Source organism: Pristiophorus japonicus, chromosome X (genome assembly GCF_044704955.1).
Source record: "Pristiophorus japonicus isolate sPriJap1 chromosome X, sPriJap1.hap1, whole genome shotgun sequence".
NCBI lineage: Eukaryota > Metazoa > Chordata > Chondrichthyes > Pristiophoridae > Pristiophorus > Pristiophorus japonicus.
In genome coordinates, this window is record NC_092010.1 from 18,677,177 (window position 1) to 18,705,140 (window position 27,964).

Sequence of the window (27,964 nt, forward strand, 5' to 3'; positions counted from 1 at the left end):
GCAATTAGTTTTAATTAGTTTTAACTTCAAAGTGTAAATTTTCGCCAGCGTTACTTACCAAACATTAACGGTTTTTCTGGGCGGGCAATCGGGTGCTGAGTGGCTCTCGGCAAAGTCTAGCCCTTAGCCTTTTATGTATCCCGCCCACCCTCTCTCCGCACCACCATTGGCGGCAGAACATAAGAACATAAGAAATAGGGGAACATCTGGCCAACAGTGACCATATTGACTGATAGAGCTAATGGTGCTGAGAATCTGCAACTCATACCAGATTTCAGAAGAGCAAACTTCACCAAAATGGCAGATAATTTAGAACAGGTAAATTGACTAACCCTACTGGATGGTGATCCATGCCTTTGTTACCTCTACACTTGACTACTCCAACGTACTCCTGGCTGGCCTCCCACATTCTACCCTACGTAAACTTGAGGTCATCCAAAACTCGCACCAAGTCCCGCTCACCCATCACCCCTGTGCTCGCTGACCTACATCGGTGGCTGTGCCTTCAGCTGCCTTGGCCCTAAGCTTTGGAACTCCCTCCCAAAACCTCTCCGCCTCTCTACTTCTCTTTCCTCCTTGAAGATGCTTCTTAAAACCTATCTCTTTGACCGTCACCTGCCGTAATTTCTTCTTATGCGGCTCGTTGTAAAATGTATTTGTTTTGTCTTATAACATTGCTGTGTAGCACCTCGGGACGTTTTACTCCATTAAAGGCGCTATATAAATACAGTTTGTTGTTGTTGTGATGATTCTGATGCAGAATACAAATGGAAAGTTTTTAAGAACAAGATAAAAAAGGTGGGAAACAAATCTTTACCCTAGGTCAAAAGAAGGAAGTGTGGTAAGAAAAAAACCAAGGTGACTCACTGGTTATGTACAAATACAAATAAGATGTAAACAGAAATGTTTCTATAAATTAAAGGCTTTTAATACTCAACTAAACAGAGTTGAGTACAAGGAACAATGAAAGAAAACGAAGGCTGCTATTAGATCAGCAAAAAGGCTAATGGAAAAAGGAACGTGGACAACTGTGGCAGTCATGGGAAGAGCTTTTTCAGTTATGTGAAGAGTCAGAAAACTGTCAAATACTGTATTGGGCCATTGAAGGATGGTCAAGGACAGATTACAAAGGACTTACTGGGTATGGCGAAAATATTAAACTGATCCCGCAGGGATCAGTGCTGGGACCCCAGCTATTTACAATCTATATTAATGACTTGGAAGAAGGGACTGAGTGTAATGCAGCCAAGTTTGCTGACGATACAAAGATGGGAGGAAAAGCAATGTGTGAGGAGGACACAAAAAACCTGCAAAAGGACATAGACAGGCTAAGTGAGTAGGCAAAAATTTGGCAGATGGAAAGTGTGAAGTCATGCACTTTGGCAGAAAAAAAATCAAAGAGCAAGTTATTATTTAAATGGAGAAAAATTGCACCTGGGGGTCCTGGTGCATGAAACACAAAAGGTTAATATGCAGGTGTAGCAAGTGATCAGGAAGACCAATGGAATCTTGGCCTTTATTGCAAAGAGGATGGAGTATAAAAGCAGGGAAGTCTTGCTACAGTTATGCAGGGTATTGGTGAGGCCACACCTGGAATACTGTGTACAGTTTTGGTTTCCTTATTTAAGAAAGGATATACTTGCTTTGGAGGCAGCTCAGAGAAGGTTCACTAGGTTGATTCCGGAGATGAGGGGGTTGACTATGAGGAAAGGTTGTGTAGGTTGGGCCTCTACTCATTGGAATTCAGAAGAATGAGAGGTGATCTTCTCGAAACGTATAAGATTAAGAGGGAGCTTGCCAAGGTGGATGCAGAGAGAATGTTTCCACTGATGGGGGAGACTAGAACTAGGGGGCATAATCTTAGAATAAGAGGCCTCCCATTTAAAACTGAGATGAGGAGGAATTTCTTCTCTCAGAGGGTTGTAAATCTGTGGAATTGCTGCCTCAGAGAGCTGTGGAAGCTGGGTCATTGAATAAATTTAAGACAGAGATAGACAGTTTCTTAACCGATAAGGGAATAAGGGGTTTTGGGGAGCGGGCGGGGAAGTGGAGCTGAGTCCATGATCGGATCAGCCATGATCGTATTAAGTTGTATAAGGCCAGACCTAGGTTAGATGTCAGGAGGTGGTTCTTTTCCCAGAGAATAGTGGGCCTCTGGAACAGGCCTTGTGTGGTGGATGCTGATTCGCTGAATTCCTTCAAACGAGAGCTGGACCTGTTTCTGGCTGGGACGGCGAGCACCTCTTACAGAAGGTAGGTACTGCAGGGACTTCAGGGCCAGAGTGATCTCCTGGACTGGCTTCAATCGGTGAGATAGGTTGGAGAGGAATCTCCCAGAGTTTTTTCCCTACATTGGCCTGGGTTTTTATATCTGCTTTTTTGCCTCTCCCGAGAGCTCACATGGTTTCGGATGGGGTGGAGTGTATATATTATGATACACAAGGTATCACAATTGTGTGGGTCAGGCTCGATGGTTCAGAGAGACTTTACCAGTCCGCCATTGTTCGGATGTTTGTAGGAGCAGGAGTAGGCCATTCGGCCCCTCGAGCCTGCGCTGCCATTCAATAAGATCATGGCTGATCTTCTACCTCAACTCCACTTTCCTGCACTGTCCCCATATCCCTTGATTCCCTTAATATCCAAAAATCTATCGATCTCTGTCTTGAATATACTCAATGACTGAGCCTCCAGAGCCCTCTGGGGGCAGAGAATTCCAAAGATTCACCACCCTCTGAGTGAAGAAATGTCTCCTCATCTCAGTCCTAAATGGCCGACCGCTTATCCTGAGACTGTGACCCCTGGTTCTAGACTCCCTAGCCCGGGGGAAACATTCTCCCAGCAGCTACCCTGTCAAGCCCCTTTCAATGAGATCACTGCTCATTCTTCTAAACTCTAGAGAATATCGGCCGAGTCTACTTAATCTCCCCTCATAGGACAATCCCCCCCATCCCAGGAATCAGTCTGGTGAGCCTTCGTTGCACTCCCTCAATGGCAAGTATATCCTTCCTTAAGCAAGGAGACCAAAACTGGACACAATACTCCAGGTGTGGTCTCACCAAGGCCCTGTATAATTGCAGTAAGACATCTTGGGGCCAAAATTGCACCTCTCCTTAAGACCCGTTACTACCACAAATCTGCGGCCACGCTGCGGAGTGGAGAGGCCGCTGACGTTTGGTGGAATGGCCGCTGATAGCCCAATTGCCCTCCCGAGGTTCCCCGGCGGTGCCCCGATCCTCCCCTTACCGCTCTGCTGCTGCCGATCCGTGGTAAGCGCATCATCACCGTGCACACCGCCGATCTAACCCCCCCTCCCCCCGACGGCGACATTCCCCTCGGAAAATCTTCGGACCGCCCGGCGGTGCCAAAACTTGTTTTTTCCCGGTGGTCCAGTGAGGCTGTGGCCTTCTGCAACAGCGGTACGGCTTCCCTTAAAGGGGAGGGCGCACTGTCGCTGTCACCGTGTTTTTTCTTGTCAGCCGACTGCCAGGTCAGCCCGACAATTATGCCCCCGGGTTTGGCCAGGCCACCAACAGGCAGCCTGACACCCCCTCTTGGGTGCCAGGCCGCTGGCCCAGCCAAAACCCACCCTGGTGGCTCAATGGGCCGAAGTTTAAAAATCGTGAAGTCTCTCCCCTTTAAGTGAAGGGCAGAGCCGGGGTGAAGTGGCGCCGTGATGACGTCAGCGCGGCAGTGACTCCACACCGCCCCCAACTTCCGCCCCTCAGTTGCTGTCACCGTCGCGTCTGTCCCTCAGGTGTAGTCACCGCCCCCATTATGATCGAGTTCCACATGCACGGAACAAAAAACAACAAAGAGCCAAATGTCACTCAAGAGGCAACCTGAACCGCAGCTGCGGTAAGAACCATTGAAACGGGGTGGGAGCGCTCCATTTCAGGCGGGGGGGGGAGGGGGCAATTTCTTCCCCCTTTACTTTTATACTCCAATCATCATCATCATCATCATCATAGCCAGCCCCTCGGAATCGAGGAAGACTTGCTTCCACTCTTAACATGAGTTCTTAGGTGGCTGAACAGTCCAATACGAGAACCACAGTCTCTGTCACAAGTGGGACAGATAGTCGTTGAGGGTAAGGGGTGGGTGGGACAGGTTTGCCGTACGCTCCTTCCGCTGCCTGCGCTTGATTTCTGCATGCTCGCGGCGACGAGACTCGAGGTGCTCAGCGCCCTCCCGGATGCACTTCCTCCACTTAGGGCGGTCTTTGGCCAGGGACTCCCAGGTGTCAGTGGGGATGTTGCACTTTATCAGGGAGGCTTTGAGGGTGCCCTTGTAACATTTCCGCTGCCCACCTTTGGCTCGTTTGCCGTGAAGGAGTTCCGAGTAAAGAGCTTGCTTTGGGAGTCTCGTGTCTGGCATGCGAACAATGTGGCCTGCCCAGCGGAGCTGATCGAGTGTGGTCAGTGGTTCAATGCTGGGGATGTTAGCCTGGTCGAGGACGCTAACATTGGTGCGTCTGTCCTCCCAGGGGATTTGTAGGATCTTGCGGAGACATCGTTGGTGGTATTTCTCCAGCAACTTGAGGTGTCTTCTGTATATGGTCCATGTCTCTGAGCCATACAGGAGGGCGGGTATCACTACAGCCCTGTATACTCCAATACTTGTGTAATGAAGGCTAACATTCCATTTGCTTTCCTAATTGCTAGCTGTATCTGCATGCTGATTTTCTGTGATTCGTGTACAAGGACACCTAGGTCCCTCTGGATAACAGCACTTTCCAATTTCTAATCATTTAAAAAATATTCTGCTTTTTTATTTTTCCTACCAAAGTGGATAACTTTACATTTCTCCCCATTATATTCGATCTTCCATGTTCTTGCTCACTCAATTATCCCTTTCCAGATTCTTTGCATCCTCCTTACAACTTACTTTCCCATCTCACTTTGTATCGTCAGCATGCTTGGATAAATGACACTCGGTTCCCTCGTCTAAGTCATTGATATAGATTGTGAATAGCTGAGGGCCAAGCATTGATCCTTGCGGCACCCCACTAGTTACAGTCAGCCCACCCAAAAATTACCTTTTTATTCCAACTCCCTGTTTTCTGTCTGTTAAGCAACCCTCAATCCATGCTAGTATATTACCCCCATCCAATGAGCCCTAGTTACGTGTAATAAACTCTTGTGCGACACCTTATCGAATACTTTCTGAAAATCCAAATACGCTACATCCACTTGTTCTCCCTTCTCTACCCTGCTAGTTACAACCTCAAAGCACTCAAACAGATTTGTCAAATTAGTCTAGGTGGTAGAGGTCGCGGGTTTGGGAGGTGCTGTCAAAGAAGCCTTGGCGAGTTGCTGCAGTGCACCTTGTAGATGGTATACACTGCAGCCACGGTGCGCCGGTGGTGGAGGGAGTGAATGTTGAAGGTGGTGGATGGGGTGCCAATCAAGTGGGCTGCTTTGTCCTGGATGGTGTCGAGCTTCTTGAGTGTTGTTGGAGCTGCACTCATCCAGGCAAGTGGAGAGTATTCCATCACACTCCTTCCTGACTTGTGCCTTGTAGATGGTGGAAAGGCTTTGGGGAGTCAGGAGGTGAGACACTCACCGCAGAATACCCAGCCTCTGACCTGCTCTGGTAGCCACAGTATTTATGTGGCTGGTCTAGTTAAGTTTCTGGTCAATGGTGACCCCCAGGATGTTGATGATGGGGGATTCGGCGATGGTAATACTATTTAATGTCAAGGGGCGGTGGTTAGACTCTCGCTTGTTGGAGATGGTCATTGTCTGGCACTTGTGTGGCGCGAATATTACTTACCATTTATCAGCCCAAACCTGAATGTTGTCCAGGTCTTGCTGCATGTGGGCATGGACTGTTTCATTATCTGAGGAGTTGCGAATGGAACTGAACACTGTGCAATTATCAGCATACATCCCCACTTTTGAGCTTATGATGGAGGGAAGGTCATTGATGAAGCAGCTGAAGATGGTTGGACCTAGGACACTGCCCTGAGGAACTCCTGCAGCGATGTCCTGGGGCTGTGATGATTGGCCTCCAACAACCACAACCATCTTCCTTTGTGCTGGGTATGTCTCCAGCCAGTGGAGAGTTTTCCCCCTGACTCCCATTGAATTCAGTTTTACTAGGGATCCTTGATGCCACAGTCGTTCAAATACTGCCTTGATGTTAAGGGCAGTCACGCTCACCTCACCTCTGGAAATCAGCTCTTTTGCCCATGTTTGAATCAGGGCTGTAATGAGGTCTGGAGCCGAGTGGTTCTGGTGGAACCCAAACTGAACATCGGTGAGCAGGTTATTGGTGAGTAAGTGCATGTCTGTGTGGGTGTGTGTGTATTTGTGCCTGTATCTATGTGTGTCTGTGTGTGTCAGTGTGCTGTGCCTATGTGCGTCTGTGAGTTTATGTGTGTCTGTGTCTATGTGTGTCTGTGAGTCTATGTCTGTCTGTGTCTGTGTGTATCTGTGTGTCTGTGCCTGTGTGTCTGTGAGTCTATGTATGTTTGTGTCTGTGTGTATGTGTATGCCTGTGAGGCCATGTGTGTCTGTGTCTGTGTGTCTAGGTGTGTCTGTGTCTGTGAATCTCTGTATGTCTGTGTCTGTGTGTCTGTATGTGCCTGTGTCTGTGAGTCTCTGTATGTCTGTGTCTGTGTGTATGTGTATGCCTGTGAGTCCATGTATGTCTGTGTCTGTGTGTCTAGGTGTGTCTAGGTGTGTGCCTGTGTCTGTGAATCTCTGTATGTCTGTGTCTGTGTGTCTGTATGTGCCTGTGTCTGTGAGTCTCTGTATGTCTGTGTCTGTGTGTATGTGTATGCCTGTGAGTCCATGTATGTCTGTGTCTGTGTGTTTAGGTGTGTCTAGGTGTGTGCCTGTGTCTGTGAATCTCTGTATGTCTGTGTCTGTGTGTCTGTGTGTGCCTGTGTCTGTGAGTCTCTGTATGTCTGTGTCTGTGTGTCTGTGTGTCTGTGCCTGTGTGTCTAGGTGTGTCTCTGTATGTCTGTCTCTGTGTGCCTAGTTGTGTCTGTGCGTGCCTGTGTCTGTGAGTCTCTGTATATCTGTGTCTGTGTGTCTGTGTGTGAGTCTCTGTATGTCTGTGTCTGTGAGTCTCTGTATGTCTGTGTATGTGCGTACATCAAATCACTCAATTGCAGAAAAGCAGAAGTAGCTCACCAGAGAGGAAGATTCACTGTTGTGCAACTACTTCCTGAGTACAGGATTTTAAAGCTATTTTTCTAATATCATAGATTTAAATCGAAAGAATACAATCACTGTTGCTAATGTTGCTCAACAAACTACAAAGGACTACATATAAGCAGAGAAATTATGAAGCTCTGCTGTCAGCATGGAGTCTCTTTAGACACCAGCATCAGACGCTGAATCAGGGCTGCAATATTATAGCCCTTTCTCTGATCTGCGCACATGTCTGGAAAGATTTGGTGTTTCACAACTTCTGCCTTCAACCCGAATCTTGAACGAAGATTCTGTATCAAGTAGAACTCGGCTAAGGCTGTACTACTGTAATGCTGAACTCTGCTGTTATGTCAAGATGAACCCAGCCAATTGATTGGTGTTATTTGTGATAATCACTTTGATAACCAGATGACCTTTGTATGTAGAATTAAGAAAGTAAAACATTGTTATTGATACAACTATGAGTTGCCATTCATTTTATTATAATAAGAATAATAACTTGTATTTATATAACGCCTTTAACACAGTAAAACGTCTTCAGGCGCTTCACAACAGTGTTACAGACAAACAGATAAATTTGACACCGAGCCACAGAAGAAATTAAGGCAGATAATCAAAAACTTGGTCAAAGAGGTAGGTTTTCACGCCCGTCTTAAAGAAGGAAAGAGAGGTAGAGAGGCGGAGAGGTTTAGGGAGGGAGTTCCAGAGCTTGGGGCCCAGGCAGCTGAAAGCACGGCCACCGATGGTTGAGCAATTATAATCAGGGATGTTCAAGAGGGCAGAATTAGAGGAGCACAGACATCTTGTCGGATTGTGAGGCTGAAAAAGATTACATTTATGGTCCTTGGTAAGCCAAATGTTAACTGGGGACCCAACTCCTGATCTTGAACCCATTCCCATTAAACTGCTGACCACCCAACTTCACTTCCTGACCCCCATGTTCACTGACATCGTAAATGGTTCCCACTCCTCAGGTACTGTCCCTCTCCCTTTCAAAACCGCCGTTACTACCCCCCGCCTCAAAAAACCTATCCTCTGTCCTTGTGAACAACCGCCCAGTCTCCAACCTCCCTTTCATCTCAAAAGTCCTTGAAAGTGTTGTCGCCTTCAAAATCCGTGCCCACCTTTCCCGCAACTCCATATCTGAACCCTTCCAAGCAGGTTCCCGTGCCTGCCACAGCATTGAAATGGCCCTTATCAAGGTCACAAATTACGTCCTCTTTGACTGTGGTGCACTATCTCTCCTCATTCTTCTTGACCTTCTTTAAAGGCATTTATATAGCACCTGTACCACAGTAAAACATTCAAAGGCACTTCACAGGAGTGTTATAAAATAAAATATAACCAAAAGCTTGGTCAATGAGGTAGATTTTAAGGAGTGTCTTAAAGGACGACAGAGGAGTACAAGGTGGAGAGGTTTAGAGAGGGGATTCCAGAGCTTGGGGCCTAGGCCAATACCTCTTTTTCATCTACATGCTGTCCCGTGGCAACACCATTTGAAGACATGGGGTCAGCTTCCATGTGTACGCTGATGACACCCAGTTCGACCTCTCCAAGACTCCAACGCCTCCCTCAACCCATATTCTGCTTCTGTGTTATCAGGCTCAGTCCTGGATGAGCCACAATTTCCTCCAGTTAAATATTAGGACGATTGAAGCCATGGTCCCCGCCGCAAACTCCATACCCTCACCCCCCCGATTCCATCCCCCTCCTCAGCCACTGTCTCAGGCTGAACCAGACTATTTGCAATTTTGACGCCCTACTTGACCTTGAGCTGAGCTAACAAACCCATATCCTCTCCGTCATTAGGACAGCCAACTGCCACGTCTGTAACATTGCCCATCTCCGCCCCTGCCTCAGCCCATCTGCTGCTGAAGCCCTCATCCATGCTCGTAGTGTCAGCTGTGGCTCAGTGGGTAGCATACTCGCCTCTGAGTCAGAAGGCTGTGAGGTTCAAGCCCCACTCCAGGGACTCGAGCACATAAACCTAAACTGACACTCCAGTGCAGTGCTGAGGGAGTGCTACACTGTTGGAGGTGCCGCCTTTCAGATGAGATGTTAAACTGAGGTCTGCTCTTTCAAGTGGACATAAAGGATCCCATGGCACTATTTCGAAGAAGAGCAGAGGAGCTATCCCCAGTGTCCTAACCAATATTTATCCCTCAATCGACATGACAAAAAAACAGATTATCTGGCCTGTGATCACATTGCTGTTTGTGGGAGCTTGCTTGTGCGCAAATTGGCTGCCGCGTTTCCTATATTACAACAGTGACTACACTCCAAAAGTACTTCATTGGCTGTAAAGTGCTTTGAGACGTCCGGTGGTTGTGAAAGACGCTATATAAATCCAAGTCTTTCTTTTTTTCTTGTCACTTCCAAAGTCGACTATTCCAATGCTCTCCCACCTACCACTATCTGCAAACTTCAACTCATTGAAAACTCTGCTGCCTGTATCCGAACCCGGATACCCATCACTCCTGTCTTTGTTGAGCCAAGTTGGCTCCCAGTCCTCCAATGCCTGCAATTTAAAAATCTCATCCTCATGTTCAAATCCCTCCATGATCTCACCGAACTCTGTAACCTCCTCCAGCCCCACAACCCCCTATCCTGAACTGTCTGTTCCTCTGACTCTGGGGTCTTGTACATCCCCCACTTGCTTTGTCCTACTTATGTGGCCATGACCTTCATCTGCTGCCTCACCCGTGTCCTAACTCGCACCAAGTCCCTTTCACCCATCACTCGCTCACCTACATTGGCTCCCAGTCCGGCAACACCATAATTTTAAAATTCTCATCATTGTGCTCGAATCTCATCCATGGCCTGATCTCTCCCTATCTCTGTAACCTCCTACAACTCTCCAAGAACTCTGTGCTCCTCCAATTCTGGCCTCTTGCGCGTCCCTGATTTCCTCTGTACCTCGCTCTCCTCCTTTAAGACGCTCCTTAAAACTTAACTCTTCGATCAAGCTTTTGGTTACCTGTCCTAATATTTCTTTTTGCGGCTCGGAGTCAAATTTTGACTGATAGCACTCCTGTAAAGCTTCTTGGGCCTTTTTACTACGATAAAAATGCTATATAAATGGGAGTTGTTGTTGTGCCTTCAGTCATCTAGGCCCTGTGCTCTGGAATTTCCTCCCTAAACCTCTCCGCCTCTGTCTCCTCCTTTGAACGGCCCTTGACTAAGGAAATAAGGAATGGTATCAAATTGAAAACAAAGGCATACAATGTGGCCAAGACTAGTGGGAGGCCAGAGGATTGGGTGTTATATATGTAAACTTGTATTTACTCTGTACAACCACCAGAGGGCTCATCCCCTGGAGTCCCAAGGGATCCCACAACCCCTTGGGAGCACAGGTGTTTAAGGAGGCCTCACAGGCTGGAGAGGCACTCTGGAGACCTGCAATAAAAGACCAAGGTCACACTTTACTTCAAGCTCACAGTGTTCAGTCTGATTCTTTCTCCATACATAACAACTGGTGACGAGATACAGATAGCGAACCCAAAGATGCAGAGAACAGTGGGCATCCTGGAGAAATTCTCAGAGGGAGATGATTGGGAAACCTTTGTGGAGCAACTCGATCAATACTTCTTGGCCAACGAGCTAGATGGGGAAGAGAACGCTGCCAAACGAAGGGCGATCCACCTCACCGTCTGTGGGCACCAACGTATGGCCTCGTGAAGAATCTGCTCACTCCAGCGAAACCCACGGAGAAATCGTACAATGATTTGTGCACACTGGTCGGAGAGCATTTGAACCCGAAGGAAAGTGTTCTGATGGCGAGGTACCGGTTCTACACCTACAAAAGGTCTGAAGGCCAGGAAGTGGCGAGTTATGTCGCCGAGCTAAGATGCCTTGCAGGACATTGCGAATTTGAAGGACCTTTGGAGCACATGCTCTGAGACTTTTTCGTACTTGGCATTGGCCATGAAACCATACTTCGCAAACTTTTGACTGTAGAGACCCCAACCTTGAGTAAGGCCATAGCAATAGCCCAGGCGTTCATTGCCACCAGTGAAAATACTAAACAAATCTCTCAGCACACAAGTGCTGCTACAAGTATTGTGAAAAAAGTGATGTTGTTTTCAAATCGCAAGGTACAGGGCAGGTCACACATACCTGCAGCTGCACATCCGCAGATGTCTCAGAGTCCACCATCAAGGGTGATGAATGCAAGGCCATTAACACCTTGTTGGCGCTGCGGGGGTGATCATCGTTTCCATTCATGCCGATTCAAATGGTATGCTGTGGAACAATGGGACACCTCCAGCGTATGTGCAGGCGAGCTGCTAATCCTGTTAAACCTGCAAACCACCATGTTGCAGACGACAGATCCACGGAGGATCACGACGAACCAGAGCTTCAGACCGAGGAGACAGAGGTACATAGGGTGCACACATTTACCACGAATTGTCCCCCTAAAATGCTGAATGTTGAACTAAATGGACTCCCGGTGACAATGGAACTGGACACGGGCGCGAGCCAGTCCATCATGGGCAAAAAGACTTTTGAAAGATTGTGGTGCAACAAAGCCTCAAAGCCAGTCTTAACTCCAATTCGTACGAAACTAAGAACTGATACGAAAGAACTTATTCCTATAATCGGCAGTGCTACTGTAAAGGTCTCCTACGATGGAGCGGTGCACAAGCTACCACTCTGGGTGGTACCGGGCGATGGTCCCACGCTGCTCGGCAGGAGCTGGGTGGGAAAGATACGCTGGAACTGGGACGACGTCCGAGTGCTATCGCCCGCTGACGACACTTCGCGTGCCCAGGTCTTAAACAAGTTCCCTTCGCTGTTTGAACCAGGCATCGGGAAATTCCAAGGAGCAAAAGTGAAGAACGACCTAATTCCGGGGGCGCGACCCATCCATCACAAAGCAAGAGCAGTACCGTACATGATAAGAGAAAGGGTAGAGATCGAGCTAGACCAGCTGCAAAGAGAGGGCATCATTTCACTGATTGAGTTCAACGAGTGGGCAAGCCCGATCGTTCCTGTCCTCAAGGGAGACGGCACCGTCAGAATCTGTGGCGATTACAAAATAACTATCAATCGTTTCTCCCTGCAGGACCAATACCCACTACCAAAGGCCAACGGCCTCTTTGCTGGCGAGGGGAAAGACATTCAAGAAGCTGGATCTGACTTCAGCCTACATGACGCAGGAACTGGAGGAATCATCGAAGGGCCTCACCTGCATCAACACGCACAAAAGTCTTTTTATTTATAACAGATGTCCATTTGGAATCCGATCAGCGGCAGCGATATTCCAGAAAAACATGGAAAGCTTACTGAAGTTGGTCCCACACACCGTGGTCTTCCAGGATGACATCTTGGTCACAGGTCGGAACACAGTCGAGCATCTGCAGAACCTGGAGGAGGTACTTAGTCGACTCAACTGCGTGGGGCTCAGGTTAAAACGCTCGAAGTGCGTTTTCCTGGTGCCTGAAGTGGAGTTCCTGGGAAGGAGGATTGCGGCGGACGGCATCAGGCCCACCAACGTGAAGACGAAGGCAATCGAGAACGCACCGAGGCCACAGAACGTGACGGAGCTGCGGTCGTTTCTGGGACTCTTGAACTACTTTGGTAACTTCTTACCGGGTCTCAGCACACTGCTAGAACCACTACATGTCTTACTACGAAAAGGGGACGAATGGGTTTGGGGCAAAAGCCAAGAAAATGCCTTTGTAAAAGCGAGAAAACTGTTATGGTCAAACAAATTGCTTGTGTTGTATGATCCATGTAAGCGTTTGGTACTAGCATGTGATGCGTCGTCATAAGGCGTCGGGCGTGTATTGCAAGAAGCTAATGATTTCGGGAAACTGCAACCGGTTGCTTATGCTTCCAGAAGTCTGTCTAAGGCTGAGAGAGCCTACAGCATGATTGAGAAAGAAGCGTTAGTGTGTGTCTATGGGGTAAAGAAAATACATCAATACCTGTTTGGGCTAAAATTCGAATTGGAAACTGACTATAAGCCACTCATAGCCCTTTTTTCTGAGAGTAAGGGGATAAATACCAACATATCGGCCTGCATCCAGAGATGGGCGCTCACGTTGTCCGCATACAACTATGCCATCCGCCACAAGCCAGGCACAGAAAACTGCGCTGATGCTCTCAGTAGGCTGCCATTGCCCACCACGGGGGTGGAAATGGCACAGCCCGCAGATCTAGCCATGGTTATGGAAGCATTTGAGAGTGAGCAATCACCCGTCACTGCCCGGCAGATCAAAACCTGAACAAGCCAGGATCTCTTATTATCTCTAGTCAAAAGCTGTGTGCTTCACGGGAGCTGGTCCAGTGTCCCAGTGGAAATGCAGGAAGAGATAAAGCCGTTCCAGTGCCGCAAAGATGAAATGCCTATACAGGTCGACTGCCTTCTGTGAGGCAATCGTGGAGTGGTTCACAAGAAGGGCAGAGACACCTTCATCAATGACCTCCACAGTACCCACCCAGGCATCGTAATGATGAAAGTGATAGCCAGATCCCACGTGTGGTGGCCCGGTATCGATGCGGACTTAGCGTCCTGCATTCACAGGTGTAATACATGCTCGCAGTTAAGCAATATACCCAGGGAGGCACCGCTAAGTTTATGGTCTTGGCCCTCCAAACCGTTATCTAGGGTACACGTTGACTATGCAGGCCCGTTCTTGTGTAAAATGTTCCTTGTGGGTGTAGACGTGTACTCCAAGTGGATTGAATGTGAGATAATGTCGGCTAGCATGTCCGCTGCCACTACTGAAAGCCTGCGGGCCATGTTTGCCACACACGGCCTACCCAATGTCCTGGTGAGCGACAACGGGCCATGTTTTACCAGTGCTGGGTTCAAAGAATTCATGACCCGTAACGGGATCAAACATCTGCCCCGTTTAAACCAGCGTCCAATGGTCAGGCAGAGAGAGCAGTGCAAACCATCAAGCAAGGCTTAAAGAGGGTAACTGAAGGCTCACTGCAGACTCACCTATCCCGAGTCCTGCTTAGTTACCGCACGAGACCCCACTCACTCACTGGGATCCCACCTACTGAACTGCTCATGAAAAGAGCACTCAGGACAAGGCTCTCGTTAGTTCACCCTGATCTACATGAACAGGTAGAGAGCAGGTGGCTTCAACAAAGTACATACCATGATAGCGCAAATGTGTCGCGCGAGATTGAAATCAATGATCCTGTGTTTGTATTGAATTATGGACAAGGTCCCATGTGGCTTCCCGGCACTGTCGTGCCCAAAGAGGGGAGCAGGGTGTTTCGGGTCAAACTTTCAAATGGACTCATTCACCGGAAACACTTGGATTAAATCAAACTCAGATTCACGGACTATCCTGAGCAACCCACCTTGGACCCTATCTTTTTTGATCCCCCAACATACACACCAGTGGCAACCGGCACCACGGTTGACCACGAAGCAGAACCTATCATCCACAGCAGCCCAGCAGGACCCAACACACCAGGCAGCCCAGCAAGGCCAGCTGCAAAGCAGCCCAGCGAGGGCCCAACAAATGATTCAACAACACCAGCTTTCACACCGAGACGATCAACCAGGGCAAGAAGGGCCTCAGATCGACTCACATTGTAAATAGTTACACTATTGACTTTGGGGGGCGGTGGGGCGGGGGAGTGTTGTTATATATGTAAACTTGTATTTACTCTGTACAGCCACCAGAGGGTTCATCCCCTGGAGTCCCAAGGGATCCCACAACCCCTTGGGAGCACAGGTATTTAAGGAGGCTTCACAGGTTGGAGAGGCACTCTGGAGACCAGCAATAAAAGACTAAGGTCACACTTTACTTTGAGCTCAGTGTTCAGTCTGACTCTTTCTCCATACATAACATTGGGAAATTTTTAAAAGCCAGTAGAGAACAACTAAAAAAATGATTAAGAGAGGGAAGATAGATTATGAAAGTAAACCAGCACGAAATATAAAAACAGATAGTTAGAGTTTCTACAGGTACATAAAAAGGAAAAGAGTGGCAAAAGTAAATGTTGGTCCACTATAGGATGAGACTGGGGAATTAATAATGGGGAACAGGGAAATGGCAGAGATGTTGAACAAATATTTTGTATCGGTCTTCACGATAGAAAACACTAAAACATCCCAATAGTGGATAATCAATGGACTATAGGGAGGGAGGAACTGAATACAATCACTATCACTAATGAAGTAGTACTCGGTAAAATAATGGGACTAAAGGCGGACAAGTCCCCTGGGCCTGATGGCTTACATCCTAGAGTGTTAAGAGAAGTGGCTGCAGAGATAGTGGATGCATTGGTTGTAATCTACCACAATTCCTTGGATTCTGGAGTGGTCCCAGCAGATTGGAAAACTGCAAATGTAACGCCCCTATTTAAAAAATCAGACCAAAAGCAGGAAACTATAGACCAGTTAGCCTAACATCTGTCGTTGGGAAAATGCTGGAGTCCATATTCACACATCATAGGCGGTCCCTCGAACGAGGATGACTTGCTTCCACAAGATTTCGCAGATGTTTCAATGAAGGACCCGATGTTCCCCTCCTGAACTCCAATTGAGGGGGTGGAAGATGCCTGTGCGTGCATTTTTTTAACGTGTGGTGACCGTTGCACACCAGCCACCACACGGGCTTGACAGAGCTAGGCCTTTATCCAGTGGCAAGGGTTAACCAGGACAACTGGAGACCTTCTCTGCTGCACAGACCGAGTGCACACACGTATCACAGTGTGGGCAGGTCCGTGCTGCCCCCGGGCCCTCGGCTCTTCTGGGCCCCGTACCCTCATTCGCCGCACCTCTGCCACGATCTCTCGCCGCTCATCCGCCACAAACATTCGCCGCAACTCCACCACGATGTTCCAGGGCCTGGCGCTCCAGCTCTATTTATAGCCCCGACCTGCGATGGTGTTCTCACACAGGTTGGGGCGGCCCCCCATGTTCCAGGGCCCACCGATTAATTAGAGAAGGGTGGGGGGTGCGGGGGGGGGGGGGGGCGTGCTGCTGGTCAGATCACTGCATATAATTAACACGGTGGGGGGCATCTGACCAGCGTTTTAACCAACGATGGAAAGTCTGTGATTCCTCGCCAGGGAAATCCGGGCTTCAAATTTCACGTTTCAAGAGATAAAATAGTGTTTGCGAAGACGGTGTTAAATAAAACGGGGAAGGGCGTTTAAAAAAAGAAAATGAACAAACGAAGGCAGCAGTTGGAAACGTAATCCGTTCGCGCTGGGCGCAAAAAGGTTGCATCGCCCCCCACCCCCCTTCTCCGGGGCAGATGTTCGTTTATCCAACAACCCTCACGGGTCGTCGCGCGCGCACATACACACAAACACACGCGATTGGACAGGTTTCTGAACGGCAGGGGACATTCGAGGGCTGGAATCTTGGCCTTTATTGCAAAGGGGATGGAATATAAAAGTAGGGAAGTCTTGCTACAGTTATACAGGGTATTGGTGAGGCCGCACCTGGAATACTGCGTGCAGTTTTGGTTTCCATATTTACGAAAGGATATACTTGCTTTGGAGGCAGTTCAGAGAAGGTTCACTAGGTTGATTCCGGGGATGAGGCTTATTAAGGAAGAAGTAGCTGGACATTTGGAAAAGCATGATTCCATCAAGCAGAGTCAGCATGAAACATAGAAACATAGAAAATAGGTGCAGGAGTAGGCCATTCTGCCCTTCGAGCCTGCACCACCATTCAATAAGATCATGGCTGATCATTCACCTCAGTACCCCTTTCCTGTTTTCTCTCCATACTCCTTGATCCCTTTAGCCGTAAGGGCCATATTTAACTCCCTCTTGAATATATCCAATGAACTGGCATCAACGACTCTCTGCGGTAAGGAATTCCACAGGTTAACAACTCTCTGAGTGAAGAAGTTTCTCCTCATCTCAGTCCTAAATGGCTTACCCCTTATCCTTAGACTGTGGTTTTATGAAAGGGAAATCATGTTTGACAAATTTACATAAGAACATAAGAAATAGGAACAGGAGTAGGCCATACGGCCCCTCGAGCCTGCTCCACCATTTAATATGATCATGGCTGATCTGATCATGGACTCAGGTCCACTTCCCTGCCCGCTCCCCATAACCCCTTATCCCCTTATCGGTTAAAAAACTGTCTATTTCTGTCTTAAACTTATTCAATGACCCAGCTTCCACAGCTCTCCGAGGCAGCGAATTCCACAGAATTATATCCTTTTGAGAGAAGAAATTCCTCCTCATCTCAGTTATAAATGGGCGGCCCCTTATTCTAAGATTATGCCCCCTAGTTCTAGTCTCCCCCATCAGTGGAAACATCCTCTCTGCATCCACCTTGTCAAGCCCCCTCATAATCTTATACGTTTCGATAAATCACCTCTCATTCTTCTGAATTCCACTGAGTAGAGGCCCAACCTACTTAACCTATTGTGGGTAATATTTTAGCATGGATAGAGGATTGGCTAACTAACAGAAAACAGAGAGTTGGGACAAATGGGTCATTTTTCGATTGGCAAGCAGTGACTAGTAGGGTGCTGCAGGGATCAGTGCTGGGTCCTCAAGTATTTACAATCTATATTAATGATTTGGATGAAGGGACCGAGCGTAATGTAGCCAAGTTTGTTGATGATACAAAGATGGGTGAGAAAGCAAATTGTGAGGAGGACACAAAAAATCTGCAACTGGATATAGACAGGCTAAGTGAGAGGGCAAACGTTTGGCAGATGGAGTATAATGTGGGAAATGTGAGATTATCCACTTCGCCAGAAATAATAGAAAAGCAAATTATAATTTAAATGGAGAAAAATTGCAAAGTGCTGCAGTACAGAGAGACCTGGGGATCCTTGTGCCTGAAACACAAAAAGTTAGTATGCAGGTACAGCAAGTAATCAGGAAGGCAAATGGAATGTTGGCCTTTATTGCAAGGGGAATAGAGTATAAAAGCAGAGAAGTCCTGCTACAACTGTACAGGGTATTGGTGAGGCCACACCTGGAGTACGGCGTACAATTTGGTCTCTGTATTTGGAGGCTGTTCAGAGAAGATTCCGGAGATGAGGTGGTTTATTTATGAGGATAGGTTAAGTAGGTTGGGCCTATACACATTGGAGTTCAGACGAATGAGAGGTGATCTTATCAAAACTTATAAGATAATGTAGGGGCTCGACAAGGTGGTTTCCACTCATAGGGAAAACTAAAACTAGGGGACATAGTCTTAGAATAAGGGGCCGCCCATTTAAAACTGAGATGAGGAGGAATTTCTTCTCTCGGAGGGTTGTAAATCTATGGAATTCTCTACCCCAGAGAGCTGTGGAGGCTGGGTCATTGAATATATTTAAGGTGGAGATCGACAGATTTTTGAGCGATAAGGGAGTAAAGGATTATGGGGAGTGGGCACGGAAGTGGACCTGAGTCCATGATCAGATCATCCATGACCTTATTGAATGGCGGTGCAGGCTCGAGGGGCTGAATGGCCTACTCCTGCTCCTATTTCTTATGTTTCTTATGTTAAAGCTTTTTGACCAGTGCTTTTGGGCTCTCCTCCTCATATTTCGTTCTTTGGTTCAGAATCCATTTTTGTCCGATTGCACTTCTGTGGGACATTAAGGGTGCTATATAAATGCACATTGCTGTTTTATCTATGCACACAGTGGCTGTAAATTTCCTCGGAGTTGATGCCGCTCCGCTGCTGTAACTTCACTGGAACTGCGGCGGAAGTTATGGCGGCGGGCCGAGAGCCGTGTGGAGGAAATTCCTGGCCAGTGCTTTTTGTAAGCTGCTGCTTTTCCTGCATCACAACAAAAAGTACTTCATGGGCCGTAAAGCTTTGGGACATCCTGAGGTGGTGAAAGGCGCTCTATAAATGCAAGTCTGTCTTGCCCTCCTAAAAGGGGAGGGAAATCCTGACATATCTGCTCTGGTGCTGCAAAGGTTGGGACGTGTGGGGTGCAGGGTCATAATTCTGCACAGGGCGTCATGGAGAGCCACTCCGGCCTCTACGCACAAACCGGTGACGTCACAAGCACGGAGCACCTGTTGACGTCACTGAGTGGGCAGGAAGGTGTGACGCAGCACGCAGGCGCCGGAGCCGGCGAGATTATTTTCTTTCTTTTTTTTCTCTTTTTATTTCTCCGCAGTTTGGTTTCTTTCTCATTTCCCCTTCCCCCCCCCCTCCCCTCTCCCGGGTTGTGTTTTTCTCCCCTTTCCCCCCCCCCCCCCTCCCTTCCCCTTCCTCTCCGCCCTTTCTCACTCCTCGACGGGCGAAGCTTTTTTCCCTTTCGTTTTGTGGTCGGCAACGGACGGTTTGTGGTGGTGCGAGCGCTGAGTTTTCTGAGGCGTCGGCCTGAAGCCCGAGTGTGAGGCGGTGAGTGGGAGGCCTTTGAGCCCGCGGGGGGGGGGGGTGCAAGGGCGGACGGTGCTGGGGCGGGGGGGGGAAGCGTCTCACAGGACTTGGGGCATGTTCCTCACGGAGCAGTCGAATGAAGTTTTAGCCCATGTACTTCCATGGTGACTTGGTTTTTTTTGGTGGTGGTGTTGGGAGGAGGGAGGGAGTGGTGGCTCCCATTTTTCAGGGCTTTACATTGGTTCACATGGTTGTTTTATGCCAGAGACAGGAATGATCAGAGTGCACCACGACCACTGGGTGAGCCCTCCCTCCCTTTCGTTGGCGATGTCTTCGAACGCCAGGACCGTCAAAAGGTCTGGCGTGAGATCTGCCTGGGGAAGGGGTGGAAGTTCATGTGGCTCAATGGGGCTACGCCCGTTGGCCATTGGTGTCAGTGGCACACGTGTTTGCCCGGGTAACGTACTGCACCTACTACCGATCACTCCGTCACTGGGAGGTTCAGGATTCCTGTCAGAAACCAGGCCTGTCACCTGAAATGTCAATCCATTGAGAGGCCTGAATTCTGCGATCAAGCTTTTCCTTTCCCAGGAATGATGGCGATTGATTGGTATGATTAGTCAACAACTCCATTATTGTTGTTTCGTGCAAGTACCAGGATGGTAGAAGGCAAACTAAATGAACTTTTTTCAGCGAGCAATTTCTACGACTGGATCTGTGTCCTCACCGAAGAAACACATGGAATGGCCAGTGATAGTTCTCCAAAGTCCCATGGTTACTCGGAGCCAGTGAACGCAAACAGGGCCTGAGTCATGGCTCTGCTCATTGAAAGAAAACGGTTGCATTTATATAGCACCTTTCATATCCTCGTGACATCCAGAAGCTCTTGACAGCTGGTGAAGTATTTTTGAAGTGTAGTCGTTGATGTAATGTAGAAAATCGCAGCAGCCAATTTATGTACGGCAAGGCCCTACAAACGACAATGCGATAAATGATCAGTTACTCTGTTTCAGTGATGGTTGAAGGATAAATATTAGAGCACTGGCTGAATAACATCATAAGGGATTGTCTTGGAGTGTCCATTCCAGGCACTTAAAAGAATGATCGGACTCTTTTTTGCAGATCGGTACATTTAGCTTGCTCAATTCCCTAGAATTTAGAAGGTTAAGGGGGTGATCTGGTTGAAATTTTCAATATATTAAGGGGAACAGATAGGATAGGGAAACTATTTCTGCTGGTTGGGGATTCTAGGACTGGCGGGCATAATAAAAATTAGAGCCAGACCTTTCAGAAGTGAAATTAGGAAACACTTCTACACACAAAGGTTGGTAGAAGTTTGGAACTCTCTCTTTAACAAACGGCAATTGTTAATTTTAAATCTGAGATTGCTCGATTTTTGTTAACCAAAGATATTAAGGGATATAGAGCAAAGGTGGGTATATGGAGTTAGGTCACAGATCAGCCATGATCTCATTGAATGGTAGAACAGGCTTGAACGACTCAACGGCCAACTCCTGTTCCGATGTTTAGTCACCATCTCAAATGTGAACGCCTCTGAATGCGATATGGCTCAGCAGCACTCGAGTGTACTGATTCCCTGAGGGTCTTAGTGGCTAAAAGCTTTAGCTTTTCCACAGTTCTTAAGGACTACATTGTGAAGGGGTAGTAGGGGCTTTGGTCTTCTTCAGTGACAGCAAATGGCCCATTCAGGTCAAGCTTGTGGCATACAAGATGTATAACATATAAATATAAGACCATAAGAAATTGTAGCAGGAGGAGGCCATTTGGCCTTCGAGCCTGCTCTGCCATTCAATAAGATCATGGCTGATCTTCTACCTCAACTCCACCTTCCCGCATTATCCCCATATCCCTTAATTCTCTTAGTTCCTAAAAAATTATCAACCTCTGCCTTGAATATACTCAATGACTGAGCATCACAGCTCTCTGGAGTCGAGAATTTCAACCCTAAAAGTGAAGACATTTCTCCTCATCTCAGCCCTAAATGGCTGACCCCATATTCTAGATTCCCCAGCCAAGGGAAACATTTTCTCAGCATTAACCCTGTCAAGCCCCTTAAAAATTTTTAATGTTTCAATTAGATCACCTCTCATTCTTCTGAACTCTTCGGAATATAAGCCTAGTCGACATAATAATGGTGGTTCTTCATGGTTCGGTGCTCCTAACTGCACCGAAAGGACTTCCTTCGGTCGTACGTGCAATATCCATGTTCAAACTGTGAAGTGGATTTGTGCAAGAGGAGAGATGGTTGTGGGATGGTGGGCTATGACCAACACTGACCTGTCAGTATTTTGGAGGGGGAGGAGGTCTCGCTCGTAGCAGGCATGCATCTTTGACAAAGTCCCTTTGATAAACTGCTGGATTTGGATTTGATGTCGAGGGCATCACGACGGCTAGCATGTCTGCATAGGTACTTCCACCATGCACAAGTCAATTGTTCATCACGTCGCTGATGAGAAATTCGAGGGTTAGGATAAGAATTCATCATCATCATGGGCAGTCCCTCGAAATCGAGGAAGACTTGCTTCCACTCTAAAAGTGAGTTCTCTGGTGACTGTACAGTCCAATATGGAAATTACAGTCTCTGTCACAGGTGGGACAGACAGTTGTTGAAGGAAAGGGTGGATGGGGAGTCCGGTTTGCCGCACGCTCCTTCCGCTGCCTGCGCTTGGTTTCTGCACGCTCTCGGCGACGAGACTCGAGGTGCTCAGCGCCCTCCCGGATGCACTTCCTCCACTTAGGGCGGTCTTGGGCCAGGGACTCCCAGGTGTCAGTGGGGATGTTGCACTTTATCAGGGAGGCTTTGAGGGTGTCCTTGAAACGTTTCCTCTGCCCACCTGGGGCTCGCTTGCCATGTAGGAGTTCCGAATAGAGCGCTTGCTTTGGGAGCCTTGTGCTGGGCCCGCCCAACGGAGTTGGTTGAGTGTGGTCAGTGCTTCGATGCTGGCCCGATCGAGAACACTAACGTTGATGTGTCTGTCCTCCCAGGGGATTTTCAGGATCTTGCAGAGGTAGCGCTGGTGGTACTTCTCCAGCGCTTTGTGGTGTCTACTGTATATGGTCCATGTCTCTGAGTCATATAGGAGGGTGGGTATCACTACTGAGAGGCTGGCTATGTCTGATTGTGCTCATATATCCAGGGCTTGGAACCTCCCCGAATTGGTCTGCAGAGCACATAGTAGCTGCTGAAGTTCCCCACCTCTAATTTGTGGAAGCACTGTTTGGTGGAATGTGGTGTGTGCCCATGCTATGGTCAAGTTTTTAAAAAATATTTGTTCTTGGCATGTGGGTGATGCTGGCAAGATTGTATTTAATGCCCATCCCTAGTTGGGGAGGTGGTGCTCCTTCTTGAACTGCTGCGTCCTTGTGATGATGGTGGTAAGCCCTCCTGTTTTCTGATGAGTTGTGCTGCTCAGAAAGAGTTCCTGTTGTCTGCCTGTCAAGGTCTTAAACCTTCACTTGTTATCCAATGACAAACTTGTGAATGCCGTTTTTTTGGGGTGGGGGCCGGAGAGAAAGAGTTAGCATTTTTTTTTGGAGTCAAGTTGGTTTCAAGATAGCATGCTTGGTGCTGGGAGATTTGAACTGAGTCAGTCCGCTGTAGCAGATTCAGTAATCAAGTTCCTGAGTTAGGTAGATCTGCAGTCGTCTAGGCCTGACCACCTGATGTGTAGACTGGTCACCGAGAGCTGGGATAAGAACATAAGAAATCGGAGCAGGAGTAAGCTATTTGACCCCTCGAAACATGCTCCGCCACTCAATAAGATCATGGCTGATCTGATCTTGGCCTCAACTCCACTTTCCTGCCCGCTCCCTATAAACCCTTAACTTCCTTATCGTTCAAAAATCTGTCTTGTCTCCACCATAAATATATTCAATGACCCAGCCTCCACAGCTCCCTGGGGCAGAGAATTCCAAAGATTCACAACCCTCTGGGAGAAGAAATTCCTCCTCATCTCTATTTTAAATGGGCGGCCCCTTATTGTGAAACTATGGTCCCTAGTTCTAGATTCCCCTATGAGAGGATGTTCCCAGATAACACTAACTCCATACCCTGATGGGTAGAGTGGCCCTAGCTGGACAAACGGTGGGAAACCTGCCAGTGGGCTGTGCTGGTGAGCTGCCTGGTTTTAGCTGGTTGGCCTTAGACCGACATACCGTCATGCATATTTTTAGGATCACTGAGCCTTTGCTCTGCCAACCTGCACCTAAGCTCTATGGGCTCAGGTAAATGGAGTGTGGGACAAGAGCTGAGTGTGCCCCTCATATCAGGCCATGTACAAATCACTTGTATGCACTTCAGTCGTTTGGTTGGGCCTCCAATGTTAGGTTGACTGAAAATAAACCTCGGGGGGCCTCGCTGCAGGCCGTGTAGATTCGCTGCAAGCATTCAAGTGGGATCTGGATGAGTTCCTGAGAGTGACCAAGCAAACTGTGTCAAAGGTAGGTGGGTCATTCGGGGATCTGCCATCCAATTACTGTGGTTTCTTGGGTTTGATTGCCTTCAGGAGTCGGGAGAGGAATTTTCTCAATTTTATCTTCCGCTAAATTTTTTTTTCTCTCTTTGCCTCTCCCAAGAGGTTGTGTGGCTGGAGGTGATGATGTGCAGAAGTTTTACCGTGCCAGTGTTGGAAAAGTTTGATGGATCGGTTGGTCTTTACTGGTCTTTTTCTTGTGTATTTTGCCGACTTCAGCAACAAAGGAAACAAACCTTTCTCTCAATACACACAGAAAATGTTTGAGATGTACAGCACGTCAGTCCGAACCAGAAGGCAATCGGTTTCCCTTTCCAATTCTGACTACTGTCCATTGCTAGCATGTTCCTTGTTAATGAGATACATTTGATTTTCTTATCAACTGCACATTCTATTAAGTTAGTTTTTGCCTCATTTTACACTCGTGCAGTTTAGTCTGACCAGTCTGAGAGATGACAATTGCAACCCAAAAATGGATTCATTTTCTTTTAGAATCAGACAAAACCATGTGCAGTTCTGCTGAAGGTGGGTGAGTGAATCACAAGTAATTTCAAATAGCAGTAAGGGTCCTGTGTGAAAGGAATTTAGGTAGTTTCCACCCACTTCCCAGTGGGCACAAGTCCTACAGCACTTCATTGTCTATCATGTAGCACTAAATTGGCAGTTTTATTCAACTCTCAAGGATCGCTAAGTGTGGTTCAAGCAAAAAGATTCAGAGTAGAGTTAGTTTTACTCTGTACCTACTTCTGGAATACCTGCCCTGGGAGTGTTTGATGGGACATTGTAGAGAGAGCTTTACTCTGTATCTAACCCGTGCTGTACCTGCCCTGGGAGTGTTTGATGGGACAGTATAGTGGGAGATTTACTCTGTATCTAACCTGTGCTGTACCTGCCCTGGGAGTGTTTGATGGGACAGTGTAGAGGGAGCTTTACTCTGTATCTAACCCATGCTGTACCTGCCCTGGGTGTGTTTGATGGGACAGTATAGAGGGAGCTTTACTCTGTATCTAACCCGTGCTGTACCTGCCCTGGGGGTGTTTGATGGGACAGTGTAGAGGGAGTTTTACTCTATCTAACCCCGTGCTATACTTGCCCTTGGAGTGTTTGATGGTAACATTGTCTGTGCAAAATGGAAAATGTTTCATTTCCTCCCACTGAAATCCCTTCATCTGAGCACAAAAATGTATCATAAGCACAAGGATTTAACAGACATACAGTCTGTGTGTACTCAGCATGGAGAGGGGCTGGACTATATTGTGAGCCACAGTGCATCTACAAAATGTCGACTTAGTCCTGGCTCCCAAGTTTGAATCCTAGATGAGAAGTCTATCAAAGCAGGTGCCACCCCCTCCCGCCTTTTTGTTTGTGCCTGGGTGGAAAAGCTGAGGTAACTACAGAGGATGGACTGTATTATTGATTTGTTCTGCTAATAAACAAAGAGCTCATTTCAAATCCTGCATTAAAGAAAATCTCCTTCAGCAAAAGGGTGCGGAAACGATGCACCGAAAGTCCAGTAGTTTGACGTTATTTGAAGCTCTTCGTTCGGTTACAGTCATGTCATCACTGGCAGGTGTATGTCCTTAACATTTCGTTGAGATTATCATCACTGATGAATTCCATGAAAAATACTGTGCTTTTTGGGAGTTCAACTGGGATTGATCCCAGGTCTGGCAGGACAGTGCTCACTAGTCACCTTGCTCTCCAATCTATTGGCCCTGAGATTCTGGTTGGAGGCTTCTTTCGAACGAACGGCTCCGACCCGAGAAATTTTACGAAAGTACCCGGTGGTCCCAGAGACGCCTGGGATTCCGGTGAGGAGGCCTTCTCTTCCCGCGCTGCGGAGCGCGCTCCCATCCTCGATGTTCGGACGCAGAAGGTGCAGTCACGTGTGACTGCACAACCAATCGGGTACAGTATTCTCATTAATAGCAATGAGAACTCCGTATCTATGAGTTCTCATTGTTATTAATGAGAAAAAAACAAACACTAAACACAACACACAAAATAAAAAACACACCTCACATAATTAAAATTAATTGAAATTAAAGTTAATAAATGTCTTCGAAAAAAATATATATTTTCCCAATTTTTAAAGTTTTTTTAATTAAGGTTTAAAATAAACTTGCCTTCGTGGGCAGGGTTTTTAAATAGAAAAATGTGTTTTTAAATTTTATTTTTATATTTTTATATGTTTTAAAACTGCTTTTACCAGGCACAAGAGTTTTCAGGACATTCGCTGGGCCAGAGATGGGTAAATACCGCAATCTTGCCCATGCGAATGTCTTTGCTTCTGAGATGCGTGTGATCTGTCAAGCCAGAACTTGACAGATCGGAAAAGCCGGTTTTCGGCGCATGTGCATCACGTGCTGAAAACCGGCTTTTGTGATGCCTTCCCAGGTCCATACACACTCCGTACGGACCCGGGAGGCCGGGATTTCAGGGCCATTATAAAGTTCTTAACTGGTTGAAAAATTGGAGATCCTTTCTGCTTTAATTATAAGGGATATCCTAAATTTTCTTCCCAAAAATGTGGAAATGGATCAGTTACTATAATGAGAAAAGGAGCTGTGATAGAAACTTACCATTTCACAGAAACAATTGGTAGGTACTTTTGTTGGTGTCAGAACTGGTGTCAGCTGAGGTTTTTTGACTTGGTTCTTTGGTTCTTGTACCGTGTTGAGGTGCATGAACTGTAGATGTTCCAAGTTCCTAAATCCGAATCAACATTGACGCCAGTCCAGTTACACAAATAACTTCAGTTACCAGCTTTTATCACTTGATGGTCTGTGCTGTGTTCCAGACTGTCTTTTTAAATATGTAACATTGGCCGTAACAGAAGTTGTTTCACCATGAAATAGGAATTTAATTTCCATGAGCGAGGCTGACTGGAAAACTCGCACTTCAGCAAGTTGTGACTGAATTACAGTAAACCTCAAGTTAAAATGAAAATTGTTCATTGGTGGTGGTGGGGGGGGGGAGGTTGTTATTCAGCTTTCTGTTTTGGCTATTAAAGTGGCAACATCACCCCTGAAATATAATTGGGACGCTGTAAACATGGGAAGCCGTGGCTTAATTCCACCTACTTCCACCTCCGTAATATCACCCGTCTCTGCCCCTGCCCATCTGCTGAAACCCTCATCCATGCTTTTGTTACCTCCAGATCAGGAGATCATTGTTACCCCAATGATCTCCTGGCCGGCCTCCCATCTTCCACCCTCTGTAAACTTGAGCTCATCCAAAACTCTGACCGTGTCCTAACTCGCACCAAGCCCTGTTTACCCATCGCCCCTGTGCTCGCCGACCTACCTTGGCTCCCGGTTAAGCAATGCCTCGATTTTCAAAATTCACAATTTGTTTAAATCCTTCCATGGCCTTGCCCCTCCCTATCTCTCTATAACCTCTTCCAGCCCTTCAACCCTCCGAGATCTCTGCCCTCCTCCAATTCTGGCCATTTGTGCATCCCTGATTTCCTTCACCTCGTCATTGGTGGCCGTGCCTTCAACTGCCTGGGTCCTAAGCTCTGGAATTCCCTGCCTAAGCCTCTCGGCCTCTCTACCTCCTCCTTTTAAGATGCTCCTTAAAACCTGCCTCTTTGACCAAGCTTTTGGTCACCTGTCCTAATAGCTCCTTATGTGGCTCGGTGTCAAATTTTGTTTTATAACGCTCCTGTGAAGTGCCCTGGGATGTTTTACTACGTTAAAGGTGCTATATAAATGCAAGTTATTGTTAATTCAAAACAGTAAAAATAGAGTTTAGAAAGATTAGACTCTGCAGTCCACAACATAAACATTGTGTGCTAACAAAAATTCCCAAATGCCCAGTATTGACTATACCAATAAAATATATGAAATCTGATTTAAAAACACACAAAATCGTGCCATAACAATCAAGATTCATAGATCCCTCGGTGCCAAGCGAAGGTTAAGGAAGGAGTATCCAAGTAGGCTGTGCTGTGTCAAAGTATATCTACTGTCTTCACTGAGCTGTGAATGATCAGCATTCCAAACCATAGGCCAGCACACTCTGACCATTGC

The 27,964-nt window shown here is 47.3% G+C and overlaps 1 protein-coding gene across 9 annotated transcripts in view; it reads left to right on the plus strand.

Annotated features, from left to right (window-relative positions):
- Positions 1-19,151: 19,151 nt before the first annotated feature.
- LOC139240912 (R3H domain-containing protein 2) overlaps positions 19,152-27,964 on the plus strand; it is a 205,813-nt gene continuing 197,000 nt past the window's right edge. For all 9 annotated transcript variants that reach the window (XM_070869420.1, XM_070869419.1, XM_070869421.1 and 6 more), the window contains exon 1: positions 19,152-19,458. The gene's annotated coding sequence lies outside the window, so the exon portion shown is untranslated. The remainder of the gene's footprint in view (positions 19,459-27,964) is intronic.